The sequence below is a fragment of the Phacochoerus africanus genome, chromosome 12 (assembly GCF_016906955.1).
Source record: "Phacochoerus africanus isolate WHEZ1 chromosome 12, ROS_Pafr_v1, whole genome shotgun sequence".
Classification (NCBI taxonomy): Eukaryota; Metazoa; Chordata; class Mammalia; order Artiodactyla; family Suidae; genus Phacochoerus; species Phacochoerus africanus.
The window spans coordinates 26783151-26808281 of record NC_062555.1 but is presented as its reverse complement, the minus strand read 5'-3'; the positions used below and the strand labels follow the sequence as shown (position 1 = coordinate 26808281).

Sequence of the window (25131 nt, the reverse complement as noted above, 5' to 3'; positions counted from 1 at the left end):
GCAGCTCAAAAGTCTATGCAGAATTCCCTACCACTCCTTCCTCTTCCCCTTTTTATTAGGTATTTGTGGAGAAACACTGTCTACACAAAATTCTCAAGGACTTAAAAATGAGGGAAAAAAAAAAAGGGAAGTCAATGATTATGTGCTCAGAGTTTCTCAAAAAACATTCTGTTTCTGACCCAATCTCCCAGTACAATTTCTCTTCTCCAGCGAAACCCAACCAATTAGAAGAGTCTGTTCTCTCTCTATTTTCTTAAACCTTCTGATCTTCCTACTTGATTGGAAATGGAACTTTTTTAAACAAAACTGATGCTTTGAATGGAGCACTTGTCCTAAGCAATGTCCAGTTTCCACAATTATTCAAGGCTCAGAAAAATGGGACCCAATCAAACACTCTTAGCATATGGAAGGGTGCAGCGCTACAAAGCTATAACAATTCTACTGTTGCCCCAAATGAATTCCCTACTACACAGCATTGCTCTCTGCCTTTAAAAAAAACTCTTCTTTAAAAAAAAAATTGATTAAAGTATAGTCGATTTTTTTTTTTTTGGCCATTTCTTGGGCCGCTCCTGTGGCATGTGGAGGTTCCCAGGCTAGGGGTCGAATCAGAGCTGTAGACCCCGGCCTACACCAGAGCCACAGCAACGAAGGATCCGAGCCACATCTGTGACCTACACCATAGCTCACAACAACGCTGGATCCTTAACCCACTGAGCAAGGCCAGGGATCGAACCCACAACCTCATGGTTTCTAGTCAGATTCGTTAACCACTGAGCCACGAAGGGAACTCCTAAAGTATAGTTGATTTGCAATGTTGTGCCAGTTTGTGCTGTACAGCCGTGACTCTGTCATATATGTACGTACAGATATCACGTCTATGTGGAATCTAATATGTGACACAAATGAACCTATGTACAGAACAGAAACAGACTCACAGACAGAGAACAGACTTGTGGTTGCCAAAAGGGAGGGGGAGGGGGAGAGGGAGAGGGTAGGAGGTATGGAGGGTTTGGGGTTTAGCAGATGCAAACCAAACCTCTTCTTTTTAATCACAGAACCAACATTCACCATCAGGAAATTCCTATCTTCCATTCTTGGTCCATGTGAGTCAGGGAGGTTTCGAACCTACTCCCCTGACTCCAGAGATGGACCTGAACCCAGGCCTAGTTACTGAGAATGCTCTCCCCTGGCCGTGGTGGCTGGTGCATAGATAAGCTCATGACCTAGATCCCAGGAATCAAAATCAGTCTGAAGAGTTCCTGTTGTGACTCAGTGGGTTAGTGAGTATGCAGGTTCCATCCCTGACCTTGCTCGGTGGGTTAAGGATCCAGCGTTGCGGTGAGCTGCGGTGTAGATCACAGATGTAGCTTGGTTCCCGAGTTGCTGTGGCTGTGGTGTAGGCCTCTGATGCAACCCCTAATCTGGGAATTTCCACATGTCATGGGTGCGGCCATAAAAGAAAAAAATTAAAAAAAAAAAATCACTCTAAGACTTCTGTTACCTATTTGGAAATTTTTTCTTTTTCTTTTCCTTTACTTTCCTTCCTTCCTTCCTTTCTTTCTTTCTTTCTTTCCTTCTTTCTTTCTTCTTTCTTTCTTTCTTTCTTTCTTTCTTTCTTTCTTTCTTTCTTCCTTCCTTCCTTCCTTCCTTCCTTCCTTCCTTCCTTCCTTCCTTCCTTCCTTCTTTTTTCTTTCAGGGCTGCATGTGTGGATCCTTAACCCACTGATCAAGGCCATGGATCAAACCCACATGGTCATGGAGCCTAGTCCAGTTCATTTCCATTGAGCCATAGGGGAAATCTGAAGTCATAGAATTTTCAAGGTGAGATTCAGGAACTGAAAACTTAGTTAAATGGACTACCTGTGTAGAAGCTGACATCTCTGAGAATGATGACAGCAGCTAGACTGAGCAATAAGGCTGTGAGTGAGAGGCGGAGGTCCATATGGGGTAGGACCAGTGACCCATGTCCGCAGAGGGTAGCAGGGGGAAGAGGCGGTCGGCAGGGGGATAGTGTGAGCCTCTAAAGGGCCAGGGCTTCAGGAGAGGAAGGCGGTAGCTATGAAACACCAATGTGAACCAACGGCCGTTCCTGTGCCACTGCCCAACCTTGAAATAAAGAGGCAGGAGAGAAAAGTTAGCCTCTCCTTGAAGATTTTCCAGGGAGAAGGATGCTCAGCAAGCTGCCAAGCTTAGTTAAGAAGTGGAGGGAGGAGTTCCTGTTGTGGCGCAGTGGTTAACGAATCCGACTAGGAACCATGAGGTTGCAGGTTCGGTCCCTGGCCTTGCTCGGTGGGTTAACGATCCGGTGTTGCCGTGAGCTGTGGTGTAGGTTGCAGACGAGGCTTGGATCCTGCGTTGCTATGGCTCTGGCGTAGGCCGGTGGCTACGGCTCCAATTCGACCCCTAGCCTGGGAACCTCCATATGCCATGGGAGCGGCCCAAGAAATAGCAACAACAACAACAACAACAAAAGACAAAAAAAAAAAAGAAGTGGAGGGAATATTCAGGGAAGAGGCTGATGGGACAGATGAGTTTGCTAATCACAGAGCTTGGGTTCCAAAGGGTCTCGGGAGGAGAAAGGACAAGTGGGGGGATTGGTTAGATTGAGGGGGGGTGAGAACTTCCTGTGAAAATGAACAGCCCAGTGATAGTGGGTCCATAGGTACCACTGAGTTTCTGAGCACAGAGACGTGAGGGATGATGGTTCCCAGGAGCAGGAGGCTATAGGGATGGTTATGCAGAGTTCTCGCCAACAGGAAGTCTGACTGAGACAACATCCAGCAGGTCCTTAGAACACAAGCTTCTAGCATCTTGTCGTGGTAATTTCTTCTTCATTCTCTTCAAATTCCCTGGATACATAACATGCCTTCTGTCTTAGTTTGTTCCAGCTAAAGTTGATAGCATTGATTTTTTCCAGGCTCCCAAGGCTCTCAAAGTGTCATATTAAAGCATCGCCACTAATCCAATGGTCTCTGTCCCCTTCAAGGCGTCTAGAACAGGGAGACGAGAGAGAAGGATGACACCACTAATGCAGAGGTTTTAATACTAAATCCATAGAGAGAAGACTTCCACCCAAGGAAGGGAGGGATATTCTGTGACTGGACTAAAGGAGGAGAGGGAAAAATTAGATTTCCAGGGCTGGCCCAAGGCCCCTGATGATAAGGCAGACCAAAAGCTTTGCTCCAAGGGCGCGTGTGTACCTCGGCCATCCAGGTTCTCCAGGAACATAGACAGACATCAAATACCCACCAGACAGGCAACCAAGATACAACTGAATGAGGGGAGCAATCTGTCTTCAAGACACTTTCCACCTTGCTGTTTCTTAAGCTCCCATTTACAGAAGCGAAAGAGCAATACCTCTGGGAAAACACACACACACACATACACAATGTTGCCTTTACTTCAAAGTTGTGTCACAAAGTTTTATTCTCAGCTGGGTCTGTGACTCCTGGTGTCCTCCCTGGGTTTCTAGAAGATAGAAACGATGTCAGTGAGCGAAGATGAGAATTTATGAGTTATTCTGCATGGGTATATTTGAAATTCATTATGGCAGAGACATCCTAGAGATAAAGCAGTTTTATTCCTAGCATCTAGTTATGGTAGTTTGAGGATAAGCTTCTAGGAGTGCTTGGAATGATCTGAAATATAACAGGAGATTTTCAATCAGCTCTGAGGTCTTTTTCAGAGAACTGCGTTGACATTCCCCTTGAGAACGTGACCAAAATGGGGGCCTTTTTCCTAGGTCCCTTCCATTCTCTAGATGCAATTTACAGGAATAAATAGAAATTAACAATTCGAGGTTGATGGGTCAAAGCTTCTGTTTCTCCAAACTTTAGACTCTTGTATTCTTTTGCTGCGAATCTAAGCTCACTATATGAAGTCCATTTTATGGTTTTTAGGTTTTATTGAAGTATAGTTGCTTTGCAAGGTTGTGGTCCTTTCTGCTGTACAACAAAGTGATTCACTTACACACGCACACACACATCCATTCTCTTTCAGATTCTTTTCCCAAATAGATGATCACAGAATATTGCGTAGAGTTCCCTATGCTACACAGCAGGTCCCTGGTTGGCCAATTATTCCATAGACCTCAGTGTGCTTATGCCAATCCCAAACCGCCAGTTCATTCCTCCCTTCCACCTGTCCCCTTTGGAACCATAAGTTTGCTCTCAAAGTCTATGAGTCTCTTTCTGTTCCGCATATCAGTTCATTTGTATTTTTTTTTTTGTCTTTTCTAGGGCCACTCCTGCGGCATATGGAGGTTCCCAGGCTAGGGGTCGAATCAGAGCTCTAGCTGCCGGCCTACGCCACAGCCACAGCAACATAGGATCTGAGCTGCATCTGCGACCTACACCACAGCTCATGGCAACGCTGGATCCTTAACCCACTGAGGGAGGCCAGAGATCGAACCTGCAACCTCACAGTTCCTAGTTGGATTTGTTAAGCACTGTGCCACGATGGGAACTCCTGTATCCTTTTTTCAGATTCCACACATAAGTGATATCATATAATGTTTGTCTTTTACTGAATAACTGACATGAAGTCCATTTGAAATGAAAAGTGTTTAGAAATGATAATACCTGATCTGGGGTTTGTTCTTATCATTACCTTGATGTTTCCATTCATCATAATTAAAATTCCCTTTAGCTGATGTATTGTTGGTTATTGATCTCCACACCAATGGTCTCATTTGATCCCCAGCTTGGCAGGGCAGGATTCATTATGATCTTCTTTTAGTGGGTGAGGGAAGGGAGCTCCCATTGTGGCTCAGTGCAAATGAATCTCACTAGCATCCATGAGGACGCAGGCTTGACCCCTGGCATTGCTCAGTGGGTTAAGGATCGGGCGTTGCTGTGGCTGTGGTATAGACCAGCAGGTATAACTCCAATTTGACCCCTAGCCTGGGAATATCCACATGCCATAGGAACCATGAGGTTGCAGGTTCGATCCCTGGCCTCGCTCAGTGGGTTACGGATCTGGCGTTGCCATGGGCTGTGGTGTAGGTCACAGACGAGGCTTGGATCCCACATTGCTGTGGCTGTGGTGTAGGCTGCCGGCTATAGCTCTAATTGGACCCCTAGCCTGGGAATCTCCACATGCCGCAGGTGTGGCCCTAGAAAAGATAAAAAGACAGGGAAAAAAAGTTAAGACTGTAACTCAGATTATTTGAATTAAAAGCTGGGACTCTCTGTCCTAAATCATGTGATTTTGTCATAATCCTGTGTGATTCACTCTCACTGCTCTTTTTAGTTCAGTAAATATAATATAGAATAACATGGATTCATTGTGTCTGTTACTCTTAAAAGCCTAGAACTCAGACGGATACTGTCGTCACTTCCTGGGGCTGGGGTAACAAATGACAACAAACTTGGTGGCTTACAAGTACATCAATTCATTCCCTCACTGTGCTGGAGGCCAGCATGCAAAACCAAGGTGTAGGCAGAGCCACACTTTCTGAATGTGCTGAGGACAGCCCTCCATTGCCCCTGCCAGCTCCTGGGGGGGGCACCTGCCTTCCTCACGGCCACATCACCCCCATCTGCCTCATATTCACACAGCCTCTCCTCTGTGTGTCTCCTCTCTTTTTTCTTAGAAGGAACTTTGCCATGAGATTAGGATCCAGACAGATATGATCCTTCATCTCCAACCTTGGACTTAATTACACCTGCCGAGAGGGTTTCTCAATATAAGGTCGCATTCAGTTTCTAGGACGTGGATGTATCTTCTGGGGAAACCAGCATTCAACCCACTCTAGGTGCTTATCCATGAATATTATTCAATTAAGACAAGATATGAGGAGTTCTCATTGTGGCTCAGCTGGTTAAGGACCTGACGTAATATTTGTGAGGATGCGAGTTCAATCCCTGCTGCCTCTGTGGGTTAAGGATCCGGCGTTGCTGTGGTGTGGGTCGCAGATGTTACTCGGATCCTGTGTTACTGTGGCTGTGATAGGCCAGCAGCTGCAGCTCCGATTCAACCCCTAGCCTGGGACATTCTCTAAAAAAAGAAAAAAGAAGAAGAGGAAGAAAGAAAAAAAAAAGATAAGATGTGATGTATTCCTATACAATACCTGATCACTGTAATTGGGCAATTTTAAGTAAGTGTCATTTTGTAGCCTCCACTCAGAGTAATTTGGAATCTGAATAAGTACCAATTATAAGCCTTCCCCAAAAGTCTTAGGACAACCTTTTAAATATTCTTGAAAGTTTATGAGTATACAGAGTTGGGAGCTAAGGTATAACAGTGATTCCAAAAAAGTAGAAACAAAGTGTTTATAGCCCTAGATGTTTAGGACCTCCTGCTTAAAACTTGTGGTCTCATTCATCAAGTCACAAAGTCAGCAGACTTGGTGGAGGTGACCTCTGTCTCCTGGTACCCAGTTCTCCTCACCTTAAAGATGTGTATGAATATCCATCCTTGCCTCTTAGAAAGTAACAGTGGCAGGGATTAAATGTATCCCTTCCAGGAAGAAGCATATTAATGACTGGCCCTGACTCTGCACACCTCTCTTTCTCTGGCATGGCCCCTGGGAAAGTCATTGCTGAGGTAGGACAGGGCGGATTGAAGGACAGATCTGTCTTGAAGGACAGATCAGTTGTCCTGAGGATTCTCCAGGCTCCTGATGGACTTTGCATGAGAGAGAAATAAATCTTGTGTTCTCAGTTACTGAAATGCTGAGTTGTTTGTTAGTCCAGCCTAACCAAACCCCTGCTGACTAAAACAGCCAGTTATATGAGGCTCAAAGGCTGCCATGACAAAAATGCTAAAACATGGGCAAGGCTTACAGGGGGTGGCAGCTGTAGATGGCCACCTCCCTCTCAGACTAGAAGATGGCCATCAATCATGAGCAGCGGCTTATCATTTGATAAAAGCACCACCTGTGATAATTTATAAGACAAACTTGTTGCTCTAGAAGAAGTATGAAGCAGAAAATTAAAGCATCTGCCGATTGATGTCAGCTGCCCTTGACAAGGTAGCAACAAAAAGAAAGAGATGAACTCAGGATAGGCTGGTTTGCAGCCAGGAGTGAAACTAAACAGAAGAATACAGAAAGGAGGAGACTAGTAAGTTTAGAAAAAGCCACCTCTTCTCAGAGACAACTTTGTGCAAAAAGCACTAAAGCGAGGATCAAATCCAGGGGACAGAAATGTTAAAATCTGGGGATGGATAAAGGTATCTCAGAATAAGGATTAAAAGTTGGGAGTTCCTGTCGTGGCGCAGTGGTTAATGAATCTGACTAGGAACCATGAGATAGCAGGTTCGATCCCTGGCCTTGCTCAGTGGGTTAAGGATCCAACATTGCCCTGAGCTGTGGTGTAGGTTGCAGACGTGGTTTGGATCCCGAGTTGCTGTGGCTCTGGCGTAGGCTGGTGGCTGCAGCTCCAATGAGACCCCTAGCCTGGGAACCTACATATGCCACGGGAGTGGCCCTAGATAAAGCAAAAAAAAAAAGGGGGGGGGACAATTACAAGTGGGACAGCTCATCATTCCTTTCAGCTGGATAAAAATAAAAAGAGACGGTGGTTGGGTGACTTCCCCTTGAACCTCAATGGACTTAATGGAAAAGCAATTTCAAGTGTGGGACGTGTGGGATGGGGGTTGTGGGGGCGGGGAAGGGGGAGGAAAAGGGAGAGGAAGGGAGGGAAGAATCTAAGAAAACAAATATTCCAGGAATGAGCCAAATCTTGGCTACTCTTGGGGATGTGGCATTGGTCCAGGGAATTGTGCAGAATCAAAGAGATAAGAAGCCTAGGAAGTTTTGAGATGATTTTACTGCCAAAGGAAACCCGAGTCCAGACTCAGAGACCATGGCTTTTGTGACTTAAAATCACCTTGGGGACGTAACCCTTCTCAGGCAGGTGAAAGAAGTGTCTTACGCCTCCAGGAGAAATTTCCCCAAGGCCCATCCATGACAGACGTGGCAAAGGAGCATAATGGAAGAATTAGCCTTACAAACTTAGCCTTGATGGCAGGAATCACCAAGGACAACAGACCTGGAATCTCCTCTCCAGGAACGGAAGTGGGGCTTCATCTAGAACATTCTAGGTGGTCCTCTCAGTGACGGTGAGTCTCACTTCCGTCTTCTTTCCTTCAGGGTCTGTGGATTGTGAGGGAGAAAGTCATGCTTCTTTTTAGTTTGTCTGTCTCTGTACCAAGAGGAGCTGTGTTCGTATCCAGAGAGGCCAGACTGGGCTGGATGAGGAGGTTTAGGATCGAATTCGTTCCTTGAAGGAGGAAGAGGAGAGGAGAGAATATTTGGTTATCCGGAGAGTGGTCTCTGGCTGACTTCGCAGCTGTTCACTGACACCGGTCCTTTCTCTTTTCAGATTCACAGAGGGCTGTCTTCCACCCTCCTGGAAGGTCGGGGTAGCCCTGCTGTTGCCACAACTCGGCCTCTGTCCACTGGTGCCGAATAGAAACACAGAGGCAGAGTTTTGGGTGAAGGAGAAAAAAAAAATAGCTATATTGCTTTGCCAGGCAAAAGAGGGTCACAGCAGGTGAATGCCCTAGAGACTGTGCCCCCCTTGGGAGAGAATATGAGGTGGTCATATAGTTTGGGGAGTAGAAAGTAGGGTCACAGATAAGGATGAGGGTAGAGGCACGCTTGCACTGTTTTTTCAAAGCTGCTGTTAAGTGGTCCCAGGACTGGGTCTGGTGGTCCTCCTTCTTTCTGGAATGAGGAATGCTTCGTTAACATCTTCCATTTGTTGAAGAACTCAAAGACAGTATCTATATTCTTGGAGAGGGACCAGAACCCTGGCCCAAGTCTGCTCTCTTATCTCTCAATGGCTGCTCCCAGGTCTCTGCATCCTCTCTCTTCCCTCTCTCTTCCCTTGAATGGGGGGGAAGGCCAAGGATGCTGAATGAGGCCTATTTCCTAAAAAACAATGGGGGACATAGGCCTTTGTGCCCAGGAGCCCCATAGGGCCCTGCTAAGTTTTACGGCCACTTGCTTTGGCTAATCTGACATGAGGAGAAATGGTCTCTCTTCTGGGTAAAGGCATTTAATGGGGGGCACTTGACTGGCTGGATGCACCTATTGACAAAGAGGTGCCATGTAACAACCCAATGAAGGGACACAGCTGTTCTGCTGTCCTCTAGGCCATAGAAGGTTTACAAAACTAGACACTGATTCTGTCTTCGGCAGCTTAGATTTCTTTCTTTGGTACTACAGGGCAATTTAGACCAAATTGACTAACCCAGGATCAAAACTAAAATCTAAAATTAAATTAAATTAAATTAAGAAAGAGTTTCCGTCATGGCTCAGCAGAAATGAATTTGACTAGAATCCATGAGGACACAGATCTGATCCCTGGCTCCCTCAGTGGGCTAAGGATCCAGTGTTGCTGTGAGCTGTGGTGTAGACTAGTAACTACAGCTCCAACTCAATCCCTAGCCTGGCAACCTCCATGTGCCAGTGATACCAGAATCCACGTTCTTGTTCATGGCAGTCGAAGAATAAACTCCACAAACACAGAGTCAGCAAGCAAGCAAAGTCTTTATTAAAGGAAAGCAAATAACTCCCAGGGCTGCTGGGAGGCGGGAGAAGAGCCCCCCCTTTTCCTATTGTCCTGTAGGGATTTTTATCTCTTAAAGGCGGGAAGGGGCACCAATGTGGGGTCCAGAGAGGTGTGGTCTTCTCCCATTGGCCTTGTTAATTACCTATATCAGTTCTTGTCCAATAGGGGCTTTAGGGTTGGAAATGTCCCATAAGTTTTATGGTTTCTTTGTCTTTTTCTTTCCTTAGATTAAGTCACCATTCCTCACGTTCCTTTTCTATCAGTTGAGGAGTGGGCTAGAGATTCGCATTTCCTATAGTAAACAAAGCCTGTGGAGAATGCGCATTTCCTATAATAAAACAAGGCTCCTGGAGCTATTCCTCCCTGGAGCCCTTAAGCCACAAAGGTTAATTAATATCCATATCAAAAGAATGTATTGGAGCCCCTGCTCCTACACTGACTACCTGAGTTAATTGTCTGTCTCACCAGGGGTGGGGCCCTAAAAAGACCAAAAAAAAAAAAAAGACTAAAATCTAAATAAACATATTTATCAACTTTCTATGTCCTCGTGGTTATGGAACGCATTTGCTACCGTTATAGTTAAAAAAAAGATGCCTAATACATAATGTAATCAGTGACAGCTTCAAGCTGATTCTCCTGATCTGCTCCATTATTTTATGGTTACTCTTTCCTTCAGTATAAAAGAGTGACCTCAACTTTATGAAGAGCAGGAAAATAGTTTACTTCAAAAAGAACAAGCAGGTTCTAAAATTTTTATATTATGGGTCCTTCTCAAAAAACAAACCAGCAATAGGCAAGAGTCATCTTTTGAGTTATTCTTTTAAGAATAACCAAACTTGGAATTTTAATGTCATTAGACCCTACTTTTCCACATGAATTCATCTACCTTAAACCCCAGGCATTTTACTTGATGTGGTAGGTGAAAAAGTTCTGTGGACCAAGAAAATTACTTAGCAATAAAATATGTGCGAAATACTTTGACAGTTCTCCGGATCTTTTTCCCCTGGCTATAAAACGCATTTCTTCTCCTCCCCAACTCGGCTGTCACTTTGAAAACCATCCAATAAATTGGTCATACCTATCATGGTTACCCATAGGCAAAAAAAAAAAAAAAAAAAAAAAAAAAAAAGGAAAAAAGAGAGAGAGAAAGAGAGACATCATTTCGTGAGTTGAGATTAGGGTACTTTGGCCAAGATGTAGTAAAAGCTTTCAAGCCACGGGAATACATTTCAAGGCCAAATGAGAAGTGCAAAATCATCTCCTCCTTGGTGTCACCATTTAAAACAAGCCCCTGCAACGTCATTACTGTCAGAATGTCCTCCAGCCACGAAGGGCAGGCACCGTGGAGCCTTTTGCTGCCAAAGAAAGCTCTCTGCAGTGTTGCCTGTTACAGGTGGCTTATCTGCCACGGTCCAGCTCAAGTCAAGAACTGGGCAATCCGCCCTTAGCCCATGCACGAGCATCATGCATGTGCTCCGTGCTTGAGTGAGAGTGCTTTGGGGGGCAGTTTCCCTATGGGAGCCACGGCATCTACCTGCTAATCAAGGTTTTCAAGGTCCCCCGGCTGGGAACCTGAAGAGCTCCCAGGGGAAGGGTATTTACCCTTTGGAGCACAGCCTGAACTTGACGGCTCACGTATGGATCGCACATTGCCAGGCGTGCATGTGTGTACCAGGTCCAGTGTGGACCCTGCACAATCCCGTCCCGGCCCTTTGATTATGTGCTGTCTTGTCCCATCCGGATGACTTTTCAGAAGCTGACAGAGCTTTTACCATCTAATTGGTGTGGACACCTTTTGAAGCCCTGCCTTGAGGCGCTCGGGGTCATTGTGTGCTTTCTCTGTGTCTCTCCCAGGCCTCTCCTTGGCTACCTGGCAGCCTGTGGTGCCTGGCTGGCCCCTGCTCTTCTCATTCATGTCCCGCCTTGTTCCGGGTCCTGTGACAAGAGCTGTTGTTAAATGCCCAGCAGGCAGCAGGGAATGGAGAATTTTTTGACTATGTGGGATAGAGGCCTCTGGCAATAATGGAGAAGAAACTAGAAATATGAAAGTAGCCCCGTGGTGGACTGTGTCGTTATCACCAAAGATTTATTCCAGAGGCCCTGGGAGCAAAGGCACTTTCTGTGCCGGCTCAAGGCTGCAGGCCTGACAGTCAGGAGTCTGCTTTCCATTTCCAGGCATCTCTAACTATGACTTTTCCTCTGTCATTATTTCCAATTTGGTGTCTTCTTCCTTCTTTTCGTGACACTGTCTCATACCCGTCGCAGCAATGTCATTAGGAGTCTGAGTTTCCTGCAGACTCTGTCGTCTCAAAGTTTAAAAAGGACACACACACACACACACACACACACACGAATCCCATGTTGTTTTTCAGGTTCAATTCTGCACAAAGTGTCTTTTTGCCCCTCAAGGGTCATGTCTAACCAGGGACTTAAGTTCTTTGTTGACAGCAGTGACAGGCTGAGGAACTGCCATCTTTTATAGAGCTTTGCTCAATTTGCTGTATTTAAAGTATCAAGACTTCCAGTCACCCATTATCAACTGCCTATGAACGCTGAGGCTATCAGAAAATTTTTCTTGTTCAAAAACCTCACGAAAAAAATATTCCTGGAGTTCTCATTGTGGCGCTGTGGGTTAAGAATCTGACTACAGCTTCTCGGGTCACTGCAGAGACCTGGGTTCGATCCCCAGTCAGGCACAGTGAGTTGAAGGGTCTGGTGTTGCTGCAGCTATGGTGTAGCTTGAAGCTGTGGCTCAGATTCAATCCCTGGCCTGGGAACTTCCATATGTCTTGAGTGTGGCCGTTAAAAATAATAATAATAATAATTTCCTATCTATGAAAGTGTTGAGATCTCTAGAAAGGCTTTTGCTTCCCCCAACCTTCAAATGTATATGGATTATAGTGAGTAACATAAACCAGACAGATGTTTAAATTTTTAAAAACTAGATTAAAAAGAAAAACAAAAAACTCATCAACTTCCAAATTAAGGTGCTGTCCTAGAAGATAAAGAGAAACAAAATGCATTCTTGGAAAAAAAAAATTGTTAAGGGTTGTTACAGAAAATACTAACGTGGATTAAATAAAGTTCATATTGTTACATAATCTGAGCCTACTGAATTTTCAGGTCATTATAAAAATCAAGTTTAACTAAAATATTTCCAGTGAATGTTACAAATAGTTTCCTTTAAATATGAACATATTGTAGAACAATTCACATCAGACATGGCTTCTGTTTGAAACCATGGTGCCAGCACAGGATTTAAGGTTGAGAGCCTTGGTCTCAACAAGAAATAATTAACTTTCTTCCAAGCTTAAGAGACAGCTAAAAGAAAAAATAAACCAAATCATCAAAAAAAAAAAAAAAGGATTACTTAACAGGATGAAGAGACATTTGAAGGGTAAATTCATCTTCCAACCATGAAAAGCTTTTACAGATGAAAGCTAACCTACCGTTTTTCAATACACCAAAGCCAGGAGAAGATGAAACCATTTCCAGTTACACTGAGTAACAAGGAGCAAAATTAAAAACAATTATGCACTTGGTTATAGTGAGGGATAAATAGTATTAGAATTATGGGCTTGAAAATGAAGGTATGACTCAGGCCTTTTTTTCTTTTTTTTTTTTAATCTTTTAGGGCCGCACCTGTGATATATGGAAGCTCCCAGGCTAGGGATTGAATTGGAGCTATACCTGCCAGCTTACACCACAGCCACAGCAATGCGGGATCCGAGCTGTGTCTGTGACCTACACCACAGTTCACGGCAAGGCCGGATCCTTAACCCACTGATCAAGGGCAGGGATCGAACCCGCAACCTCATGGTTCCTAGTCAGATTCGTCCTTATAGATGCTAGTTGGTTTCACTAACCAGTGAGCCAGGACGGGAACTCTGACTCAGGCTTTTAATTTTCTTCAAAACCTCGGAGGTGGACAGGAGAGAACCATCCATTACTCTGTCAAAGGCCAGCGTTCTCATTGTCCACTCTGTCATTTGTAAGTTCTGTGATTGGAAGACCACACTTAATTTCTTTGAGGCTCAGTTTCTTCACCTGGGAAACAGGACTACCTACTTTCCCAAGTTGCCTTGAGGTCTAGATGACATAACACACGTGCCAGAATTTATGACATACCCATGAATAGCCAATTTTCTTTTTTTGGGGGGGGGCAGGTATCTGTTTGTTGGTGTTTTGAGACATGACACAATATTTTCTCTTTTGTACCACCAAAGCCATCATATATCCTGTGATTAAAATTGCAAAAACCTTCTCCAGGGCTGGCATGCCCTTTTTTGGAGATCTGGAGGAAACGTGGGGACATGCATCAGAAAACTGGGATTCTGGAGTGGACCCTGACCAGTATAGGATTTGGGGTTGGGTGCAACGTTGAGGCATTGCTTCAAAGGTGTAGCTATCAACCCTTTTCACGAGGGACTGTGTATGACCATGGCAAAGAATCTCCAGAGAAAGAAAAGAGTTTAAAAATGCCAGATGTGAAATGATGAATAACGAAACTGTTATTGTTTGATATTGAGAGAATCTACCATATCGCGGACCGTAGAATCGAGGATAAATAAAGCAACTCAGTAGGACTCGTCTCCATCCGGGCTCCAGCACACATGGCAAGGTGATGTCATTTATAGATCCCGCATGCCTTTGAGCGCCTGTGTCCAGGTCCCATGCTGGGGGGACATTGCGAGGAATAAGATATGTTTTATGTCCTTAAGCTTATGCTCTGGAAAGCCCCTTCATCATCTCCCACCTTCCACCACCTCCCGCCCCACTGCCAAGTCCCATGTTGGTATCTATCAAAATAATGACACATCTTATTGACTTGATTTGCTTATTGATCTGCCTCCTCGCGTTGGACTGGAACCTCCAGGGACTGCAGAGGGTGTGTTGTCTTCATCTTTGTGTCTTCAGCATCTTCACAGTGCTTAGTGTTTAGCAGGCATTTATCGAGTGCATATGACATGAATGTGAATGAATGAATGAATGAATTAGCAGACAAAGGAATAAATGGAAGCCTAAGGATGCGTCCACAGGCACTACACTGAGTCACACAGAGAAGGGGAAACAGCATTATTTTTTGGGTCTCAGAGAGGTCTTTCCTCATAGCATGAAAGTGGCCTCTCCTGGTTACAGACCATGATGGCAATGCTTTTCCTTTCCTTTTCTTTTTTGGAATAAGGAGAGAGAAAATGTGCACCTGCATAGAAGCCCAGGTGATCTGAGGTATCTCTAAGAGTCAGGGAGGAAAGTCCCCACCAATTCCTGTTACACTCACAAACCAACAGGGCTAATTCCTGGTTGTTTTTCTTCCTTACAGCAGCGAATCGTGATTCAAAGGATGCTGTAGTCATGACGAAAAGCATCCACCTAAGGATAGAAGTTATCTATAAGTGGACAGAATAATCTCTAATAAGAATATCTAACCCTCAGGACTGAATGAGGGGTAAATGAGTTGAAAATGGCAAGCCCTTTGAACAAAACCCACACATAGCAGGTGCTTAATAGATTCTAAGGTCTATTCTGTTCTCATTCAAGTCATTAATAAAAAGACTGAGGAGAACTAAATGAGTACAAAGTTTCAGTAATGTTAGGAAAGACTCCCTCCAGCTTGATTTAAATCTGTCAATCAACAATCTTTCTGATCCAAATTTCAACGAATTGGGAATTTAAGTAACTAATGACACAATCATTTAGTCCATATTTCTCCCACTTATCTACCAAAATATCTAAATGTATTATTGAATGGAAACAATGTCTAAAATATTTCGTATTCGTAGGTTTAATAACCCATCGTTTAGTCTGTATTTCTCCACCTCCTCTGTCAAAATATCTAAACATATTATCTCAACATAGAAACATAATATCTAAAGCATTTTCCTATTCTTAAGTATAATGACCCAATCCAAAAAAAAAAAAAAGACAGAAAAAAGAAAGAAATACAGTTTGGTTGGCAGGATTTGTTCTGACTGATTTTTAGGTAAACCTCCACTTTGGAAAAATTCTCAGAAGTCTGGTATGCGCTATTTGCCAAAGAAGGAATTCAGGCCAAGGGTGAGGGGGTGGGCGGGACAGGACGTCAGAGCACCAGGACAGGAGGATGCAGAGAAGTGGCCATGGGGCCACTGTTCTCATGCAGCAGGGAACAGTTCTAAAGCGAAATCTTAGCTGTTTAGGAGTTCCTGTCGTGGCTGATCGGAAGCGAACCTGACTAGCATCCATGAGGACGCAGGATCCATCCCTGGCCTTGGTCAGTGGATTAAGGATGCGGTGTTGCCGTGAGCTGTGGTGTAGGTCGCAGATGAGGCTTGGATCCCAAGTTGCTGTGGCCATGGGGTAGGCCGGCAGCTACAGCCCCGATTCAACCCCTAGCCTGGGAACCTCCATATGCCGCAGGTGCGGCCCTAAAAAAGATAAAAAAAAAATTACCTGCTTAATTTCTTTGCAAGCCCTGGAGATAGCATGTTGCCTGTCATTTTTCTTCTTTTTCAAAATTTGGAGTTGGGAGGGAGACCCTTGATCAGTGCTCCTCAGGGTTCTTGGGTTTCTAAATTGGTCTGAAAGCCCAAAGGCAAGAGATCACCAGCCTGACCCAGGGATTTATGAGTCTCGCCTCAGCATCTTGCAGCTGGGATTTCAGAGCAGGCTTGCTTTTCTCCTGGCCCTGGAGACCTTCACACAGTCAAACTCAGAAATGTACTTCCTTCAGACTTGGTTTCCAAAAGGATGCTGAAGGAAAATATGTTTAGAAAAGTATATGCAAAAAAAAAAAAAAAAAATCCCAGGAAGTTCATAGCACCTGCAGGAGCCAGTGAATTACACATGCAAGCCTACTGCCTTTGTTGTGTATCTCAACTAAATGTGGTGACATTTCTAGCAGGATGTCACCACTGCCATGACCTGCACATTTCCACTTCATTATTCAGGCCTCCACTGGAGCATAATCCAGGTTTAATATTGTTTCCAGGCCTTAAGAAAAAGAAACTGTTTGATTTCTACCGAAAAGTTCTCTCTAGAAAAGATTATGAACTATATGTTGTCTTTTCCTAAAACTTATAAAAATACCGTGAGTATGAGCCCAGTGCCCTCAACCCATGAGAACTTTTCTGATCCCCAAGAGTGAAAATGTTTATTAAGAATATTACAGATGCTAGAAAACTTATTTTCACCCAAATGTTTAGCCCTTAAAAATTAGGAAAATGGGTCCTTTCAGTAGAAATGTACTCAAAGCTTTGGAGTTCCCGTTGTGGCACTGCGGAAACAAATCCAACCAGGAACCATGAGGTTGTGGGTTCGATCCCTGGCCTCCATCAGTGGGTTAAGGATCCTGCATTGCAGTGAGCTGTGGTGTAGTTTGCAGATACGGCTCAAATCCTGTGTTGCTGTTGCTGTGGTGTAGGCTGGCAGATGTAACTCTGATTCAGCCCCTAGCTTGGGAACCTCCATATGCTGCAAGTATGCCCTAAAAAAGCAAATAATAACAATAATAATAATAATAAATATATTCAAAGTTTTAAATTTAAAACACAACACAAGGTTATGGGATTCAATTTTTATTTACCGAAGGCAAAAGGAAATCTCTTGTCTGAAACAGAAAGAAAACTTTTTCTCTCTGTTTTTTTGAGGTTGCTTAATGACCAGAATATCTTCTCTTCCTTGCGAACTGTGTCCTGCTGCCACCGAGGGAAGCGTAAGAAAAGGAAGAACAAGAAGAGAAAATAGACTAGAGACAGGAGAAAGACAACCAAGATGCAAGTGTAATAAAGAGACTTTAATGTAGCAATGATACAGAATTCAAATCACAATGCAGAACAAATAAAGTCCCCTGTTTATGCTGCCGTAGGTGGAGGATGGTGAGAATTCTCTTAATGATGCCACAGAGCAGGGCTGTTATTTCCTATTGCAGTTTGGGAAATAAAAGAGCTTTCTCCTTTCTGCCTTATTTTTAAAATAAAACTCTAGTAAGAAAATAATTGAATCTGAGTACCAGAATGCTGGATAAAAAACATAAGCAATCAGATACATGTAACAAGCCATCCCCTTGCATTTGATGTTCCCCAAGACAAGCAAATTTTCCTACTTAAAAAATTAAACTGGAGTTCCCATCGTGACTCAGTGGTCCCGAATCCGACTACTACCCATGAGGAGGCAGGTTCGATCCCTGCCCTCACTCAGTGGGTTAAGGATCCAGTGTTGCCGTGAGCTGTGGTGTACATCACAGACACGGCTCAGATCCCAAGTTGCTGTGGCTGTGATGTAGGCTGGCAGCTGCAGCTGTGGCTCCGATTCGACCCCAAGCATGAGCACCTCCATATGCCACAGGTGCAGCCCTAAAAGGCAAAACAAAACAAATAACAAAACTAAACAACTTGTGACTGTACATTGCAGAATGTTTAAAAAGATAAAAACAAAATTAAAAAGAACATCCCCCAAGTTACAAAATGTATTTATTCTAACAAGAAAAAAAATGAATAACAAACCACTATAATATTAAATTCTAGGAGCATAAATAGGACAGAATTATTCGCTGACATTTTAATTTTTTAAAAAGAAAATATCCTATTTGAACTTAAGTTTGTTTTTCTTTAAATAAGCTTTATAATCTTCCCATTGGTTAATTTATTAAACCTATACAGGCAGAGGAGAATACACTTGAGTCTGCTATATTTGAAACATTGAAGATTTTACATTAATGGAATTTGATTCAAGGAAGGCTGCTCTAATCCTGCACAGGATTCATGGAGCTAACAAAATAAATGGCTGGTAAAAGCATGCCTTATCATCTAATCAGAAGGAAAGCATCAACATTTTTAAGATTTATACTTCCCAGTAGCTTTCCAGAAATGTTTGCTTATCTATGGTTAAACTTATGCCAGCAGCATAAGGGAGCAGCAGACCCAGCTTGCAACATACTCACCAACACTGAGTATTATTGCTTTATGAAATTTTGCCAGTTTAAATTCCTCAAAGATTTATTTATTTTCAATCTAAAATTGTTAAATAGATTAAATAGGTAGATAAATAGATGATACTTAGGTAGATAGATAATAGACAACATCTTTTGATTATTTTTATACTTTATTACGGCAAATTTAAAGCACACAGGAGTTCCCGTTGTGGCTCAGTGGTAACGAATCCAACTAGTATCCATGAGGAGTTGGGTTCGATCCCTGGCCTCGCTCAGTGGGCTTAAGATCCAGCATTGCCGTGAGCTGTGGTGCAGGCCACAGACACGGCTTGGTTCCCAGGTTGCTATGGCTGCGGTGTAGGTCAGCAGCTGTAGCTCCGATTGGACCCCTAGCCTGGGAACTCCCATGTGACCCAGGTGTGGCCCCAAAAAGATAGATAGATAGAACACAGAGAAAATTAGAGAGAACAGTATATTGAATTCCCAAATACCCACCACCTGGATTCAACAATCCTTAGCACTTAGCATTTTATTCTTTCTTTTTTTTGTCTTTTTGCCTTTTCTAGGGCTGCTCCTGCAGCATATGGAGGTTCCCAGGCTAGGGGTCTAATCGGAGCTGTAGCCGCCGGCCTACGCCACAGCCACAGCAACACAGGATCCCAGCTGCGTCTGCAACCCACACCACAGCTCACGCCAGATTGTGAACCCACTGAGCAAGGCCAGGGATCGAACCTGCAACCTCATCGTTCCTAGTCAGATTCGTTAACCACTGAGCCATGATGGGAACTCCATAGCATTTTATTCTTGATCTATTTTTTCCCTTTAACAGATAAAGTCTTTTTTCCACATGCCATTTTCAAATCCCCAAGTGACAGTCATTTTTAATGCAATTTAACTCAAGTACAATTACATTTTCTCCAATTCCTCAAAAACTATCTTTTTATATTGGTTTGTTTGTATCAGAATCCAAAGTCCACACACTGCCTCTTGTGGATGTGCTCTTAGGTCTATAATCACCCCTTTTAATTATTACTATTGTTTGTTGGGAAAAAAAACAACAACAACAAAAAAACAAAAAACAAAAAAAAACAGTTTCATTTGTCCTATAGAAACTCCCAGGTTTCAAATGGAGCAGATTATGTCCTAGGGTTCTGTTTACCATGTTTCATTAACCCCTGTATTTCTTGCAAACTCATCACTGCATCTAGAAACTTGATTAGATTCAGTGTGAACTTTTCGGCAAAAATTACCCCCAAGATCCGGCTGTGGAGTGGACACTGCCTCACCCCAAAGGTTCTGATGGCCAAGTGCTCTATTTTGAGTGTCCCATTTTTTATTTTAGCTGTTATTCCTCTGTAGATAAGAACTTTCTCTCCTTGGAGTTCCCATCGTGGCGCAGTGGTTAACGAATCCGACTAGGAACCATGAGGTTGCGGGTTCGATCCCTGGCTCAGTGGGTTAAGGATCTGGAGTTGCCGTGAACTGTGGTGTAGGTTGCAGATGTGGCTTGGATCCTGTGTTGCTGTGGCTGTGGTGTAGGCCGGCGGCTACAGCTCTGATTAGACCCCTAGCATGGGAACTTCCATATGCCGCAGAAGCAGCCCTAGAAATGGCAAAAAGACCAAAAAAAAAAAAAAAAAAGAACTTTCCCTCCTCAGTTCCTGTTTACCCTGAAAAACAGCTGACAGGAAAGGTAATGAAAAAGCTTGAAATTCTCCCTTTGTCATTTTCCCACAGGCGTGGTTAATCCCAGCATTGAACTTGGCCAATTAGATTTTGCTTTGTTTTTGAGAATAATTATAAATTCATGGCGTTTTGCAGTGGTTAACGAATCCGACTAGGAACCATGAGGTTGCGGGTTCGATCCCTGCCCTTGCTCAGTGGGTTAACGATCCAGCGTTGCCATGAGCTGTGGTGTAGGTTGCAGACGCGGCTCGGATCCCTTGTTGCTGTGGCTGTGGTGTAGGCCGGCAGCTACAGCTCCGATTTGACCCCTAGCCTGGGAACGTCCATGTGCCTCGGGAGCGGCCCAAGAAATGGCAAAAAGACCAAAAAAAAAAAAAAAATCATGGCGTTTTATATATTTGATTCCATCAATCGTTTACAAATAATTTCCTCTTGGTGAGGAGATTTTCTGTCTCTGTCTGTGAGAGTCCCCACAGGTTGGCTGGTGTGTTCTTTGTTTTGTGTGACTCTGTTTCCCCTCTTCCCATGTTGATAATATCCTTCCTATGGAGCAGGCTTATTTTGTGTGCTTCCTCTTCCTGGCCTGGAATCAGCCACCTCTCCTGGAATCCCTGGTTTCTTTTAGTGTGAAATCCTCTTAAGGGACCATAATCTCTTCACTAGAGATATTTATTGCTGCGAGTTTGTTCGTAATTCTAGGACTTTTCAATGGACAGAAAAAAAGCATCAACTCTTTTTGATAAAGACAAAAATAAATCCTGAGTTCATTCTCATATTTCTAATTTCTACTCAGGATTATAGGGATTTTACTGAAATGCTATATTTTATAGCAGGTCTTTTTTCTCCTCTTTTGAAAACCAAGATTTTGAAAAACATCATGATAATTATTTATTTGCTTTTATCCTCCATTTTTATAAAACAATAACACCATAATAATAACACTATACAGTGTGTCCTTGTTTATTTTATAGGCAGTAATGTGTGTATGTTAATCCCAAACTCCTAATTTATCACTCACTCCATACATGTGGTAACAATAAGCTTGTGTTCTGTGTCTGTGAGTCTGTGTCTGTTTCAAAAATAAGTTCATTTGCATCAAATTTTTTTTTTGGTCTTTTTTGCTATTTCTTGGGCTGCTCCCGCGGCATATGGAGGTTCCCAGGCTAGGGGTCGAATCGGAGCTGGAGCCGCCAGCCTATGCCAGAGCCACAGCAATGCGGGATCCGAGCCGCATCTGCAACCTACACTACAACTCACGGCAACGCCGGATCGGTTAACCCACTGAGCAAGGGCAGAGACCGAACCCACAACCTCATGGTTCCTAGTCAAATTCGTTAACCACTGCACCACGATGGGAACTCCTGTATCATTTTTTAGATTCCACATAGAGGTGATATCATAAGGTACTTGTCTTTCTCTGATTTACTGTTCTTAATATGATAACCTCCAGGTCCATCCATGTTGCTGCAAACGCTATTATATACATGTCTCTTTTTTCTTTTTAATTTTATGGTTGCACCCTCCAAATATGGAAGTTCCCAGGCCTCATCTTTAGAGTTGCTACCTCTCTCTTTAACCCAGGCTGCCAGGAATTTCTGCGAAGAGAACCCTGATGTGCAGACATGGGAAAAGCTTCATGGAGCTTTTGTTTCTTGGCAGTCAACATTCCCCAGAGTATAGATGCTATTACCGTCTAAAGGAAGGTAAGCTCCATGGGGAAGGGGTTTCTTCTGTTTTGTTCACTGCACTGTCTCCAAGAATCTAGAACTGAACTTGGCATATACAAGGTGCTCAAGAATGCATTGAATGAATGAATAAAATCTTGCAAAGAGCCTCTGACCAATGCCCAGGAGAGCAGCAGATGGCCTCCAGGAGCAGCTCCATGACAACCACCAGGTGGTCGGGATTCAGGGAATGAGGCCCCCCCCACCCCCCCCATGATGAGGAGGGCAGGGCTCACCACAGTTTTCATAGTAGGAACTTTTTCCTTCTATCTCTCCTCTCTGAACTGAGTTTTAAAGAATTATACTTTCTAAAGCCATTAACAGTCTTTGGGATTGTGTCTATATAACCAGAAGTACAGAAGAAAATTGAGATTAGCGCAATAAGTTATTAGGCTCCCAAGCTCCTATTTGGTCATAATTTAAAAAAAATTATTTTTAACCTCTGTAATGTGGGTCTTTTCTTTACCGCGGGTTACATTTATCAGATAGTGGTTATCTTCCAACTATATTATCTCAGAAAGACATGGTCCATAGAGAACAGACTTGTGGTTGCCAAGGGGGATGGGGGAGGGGGTGGGATGGACGGGGAGTTTGGGGTTAATAGATGCAAACTATGACATTTAGAATAGATAAGCAGTGAGGTCCTGCTGTACAGCACAGGGAGCTATAGCCAATCTCTTGGGATAGACCATGATGGGAGATAGTACAAGAAAAAGAATGTATATTTGTATGACTGGGTCACTTTGCCACTCTGCAGAAATTGGCACCACATTGTAAATCAACTATCCTTTAATAAAAGACAAAAGAAAGTTATGGTCTCCGGGGATGAAAAAAAATTTAATGCCATTTGTTTCCTAACCAATTGAAATTAGGGATCCAGCATGAGGTACAAGCAAGCCATGATTCCACAAGGACACCGGGGGCAGCTCTGGCCCGCCCCAATTCCACTGTGGGTTTTACCAAGGAACACAAACATCTCCTCCGCCAATCCCTCCGCAAGGCAAGACTTTGAGGCTCTGAAAGACCCACCTGTAGCCACACATAGGTCACGCCCCTAATTTCTTACACCTCTGTATGGCATAGGTGTCCTCATCTTCTTGGCACTTATCGCAGTAATAGTTTTATACTTATTTGTCAATGTTTTCTTAAATTTGTCTCCCCAACTACAATGTAAGCAACATGAAGGCAAGTCCTGTTTCTATTTTGCTCTCTCTTATAAACCAAATACACAGTACCATGATGGGTATATAGCAGGTGTTCAGGGAAGGAAGGAGGTAAGGAAGCCAGGAAGGAAGGGGGGGGTGGAAAAGGAGGGAAGGGGCGGGGAGAGGAAGGGAGGGAGAGGGGGGAGGAGGAAGGGGGAGGGGGGGACAGAGCGGGGGAGGGGAAGAATCTTGCCTGCCCTCATTGTCTCCTTGTCTGGGACAACAGTAGCTAATTTCCTTTAAGTTCCAGAGATCTTTCTTCATCTGATTCCTTCTCTGGGTATGAGCCTTCTTGCCACGGCAAGGTCTGGCTTCAAAAAATTGAATATCTGCCTAAAACTCTAGAAGGCTCTCATTATCTTTCTCCCCATCCTATTTCACTGGACTTGCTTTAACTCCAGGTGTCCCATGGAGTTTCCACTGTGGCTCACCAGGTTAAGAATCTGACTGGTATGCATGAGGATGCAGGTTCCATCCCTGGCCTTGCTCAGTGGGTTAAGGATCTGGCATTACCACAAGCTGTGTTGTAGTCGCTGATGAAGCTCAGATCTGGCGTTGCTATGGCTGTGGTGTAGGCCAGCAGCTACAGCTCTGATTCGACCCCCAAGCCTGGGAAATTTCATGTGCCGCAGGTGCGGCCCTAAGAACAAAGAAACAAAAAATCCTGGTGTCCCAGCCTGGGATCCCAGGTAAAGAAGAGGAAATAGGCCATCTGCTCTATAAATTCAAAGTTTATCGCTTTTAACGCTCCTGATGATATAAATGCTGCTGTGGATAGACGGAGGAAGGTGGAAGCATGGTTCGATTTCCTTCGGCATCAGCAGCCGGGTCTTGCTCTATGGATGGCTCTTCCAGACGTCCTCTTTGATGAATGGTACCCCAGTGATGCAAGGGCAGTTGTGGGAGCCAGAGCTGCAGAGGCAGGTGCCTGCCCTTCTAACTGGTTGATGGATCTACAGAGCCTGGAAGAGGGGGAGCTGAGGTGGTAACAGTGCCCATCTTTCTCTTTTATGATTTCTCCTTCTTTTCATTAGGTTTGACATTGTTGCGACTGAGCTTTGTAACTAACTCTTAGCCCAAGGCCAGGACTGGGAAAATGAGAATTTGCTGAGAAAGTGACCCCCACACCCAAACACAAAGTGCGAGCCCCTGTACTGATCACCTGCCATGAAAGGAACCGGGCTTGGATTGATGTCCAAATATTGCCATTGACTTGATGAAGTAAAATGAAACTGGGAGCAGACCCAGGGACTTTCAAACAGAAATGTTTCGATTGTTTTTATCGTTCTGTGTTATGGGATTTGAAATGAAATACCCACAAAAGACTATCCCCTGCCGTGGGTGGTGAGCTGGGAAAGGCGGGTCATGATAAGCAAGAAGAGGAAACACAGCAAAGCAAAGATGCTTTGTGAGGAGGCCGGCACTCCAGTCCTTCATCAAGGGTGAGGACCAAACAAAGCAGCATCTATCTGTCTGAGACAAAGTTCTAGAAAGCATCTCGTTGGCTACTCAAGGGTTTTTTAATCTATTTGCTTGGAATCCTCACATATAATTATTATAGTTTGAGTTCTGGGGAGAGGGAATGATGCTATTTCAGAGGCTTAGCTTCAGCTCAAAAGTTTTCCTCTCCTAACAGCAGCAACAGCTCTGAGGTTGAAAGAGCACCCCCTTCTCTCTAGAAAATTCCCAGTAAAAATTCTTAGTCTTCCACAATAAGGACTTTTTTTTTTCCCTACTTACTGTGCAATGGGATAGAATTTCTCCACATAAGATACTTTTCCCTCCTGGTCAGAAAAAGATCAAAGGGGCTACTGCCAGGCCAGAAAAATCTCAAGGAAACAGCTGAAAACAAGAATTCCCAGCCCTGACGGCCTGAGTCCTGGACTAAAAGAGAATGCAGTTTTCCTGATTAACATAAATTAATTAGGAGTTCCCGTCGTGGCACAGCGGAAACAAATCTGACTAGGAACCATGAGGTTGCGGGTTCGATCCCTGGCCTCGTTCAGTGGGCTGAGGATCCAGCGTTGCTGTGAGCTGTGGTGTGGGTCACAGATGAGGCTTGAATCCAGCGTTGGTGTGGCTGC

The 25131-nt window shown here is 43.9% G+C and overlaps 1 long non-coding RNA gene across 1 annotated transcript; it reads left to right on the top strand.

The window, feature by feature from the left end:
- The first annotated feature begins 7794 nt into the window (after positions 1-7794).
- On the top strand, positions 7795-24473 carry LOC125113028 (uncharacterized). The gene is made up of 3 exons (XR_007131308.1): positions 7795-8064; positions 21700-21821; positions 24082-24473. It is a non-coding gene; the product is annotated as an uncharacterized LOC125113028 (long non-coding RNA).
- The last annotated feature ends 658 nt before the right edge of the window (positions 24474-25131 follow it).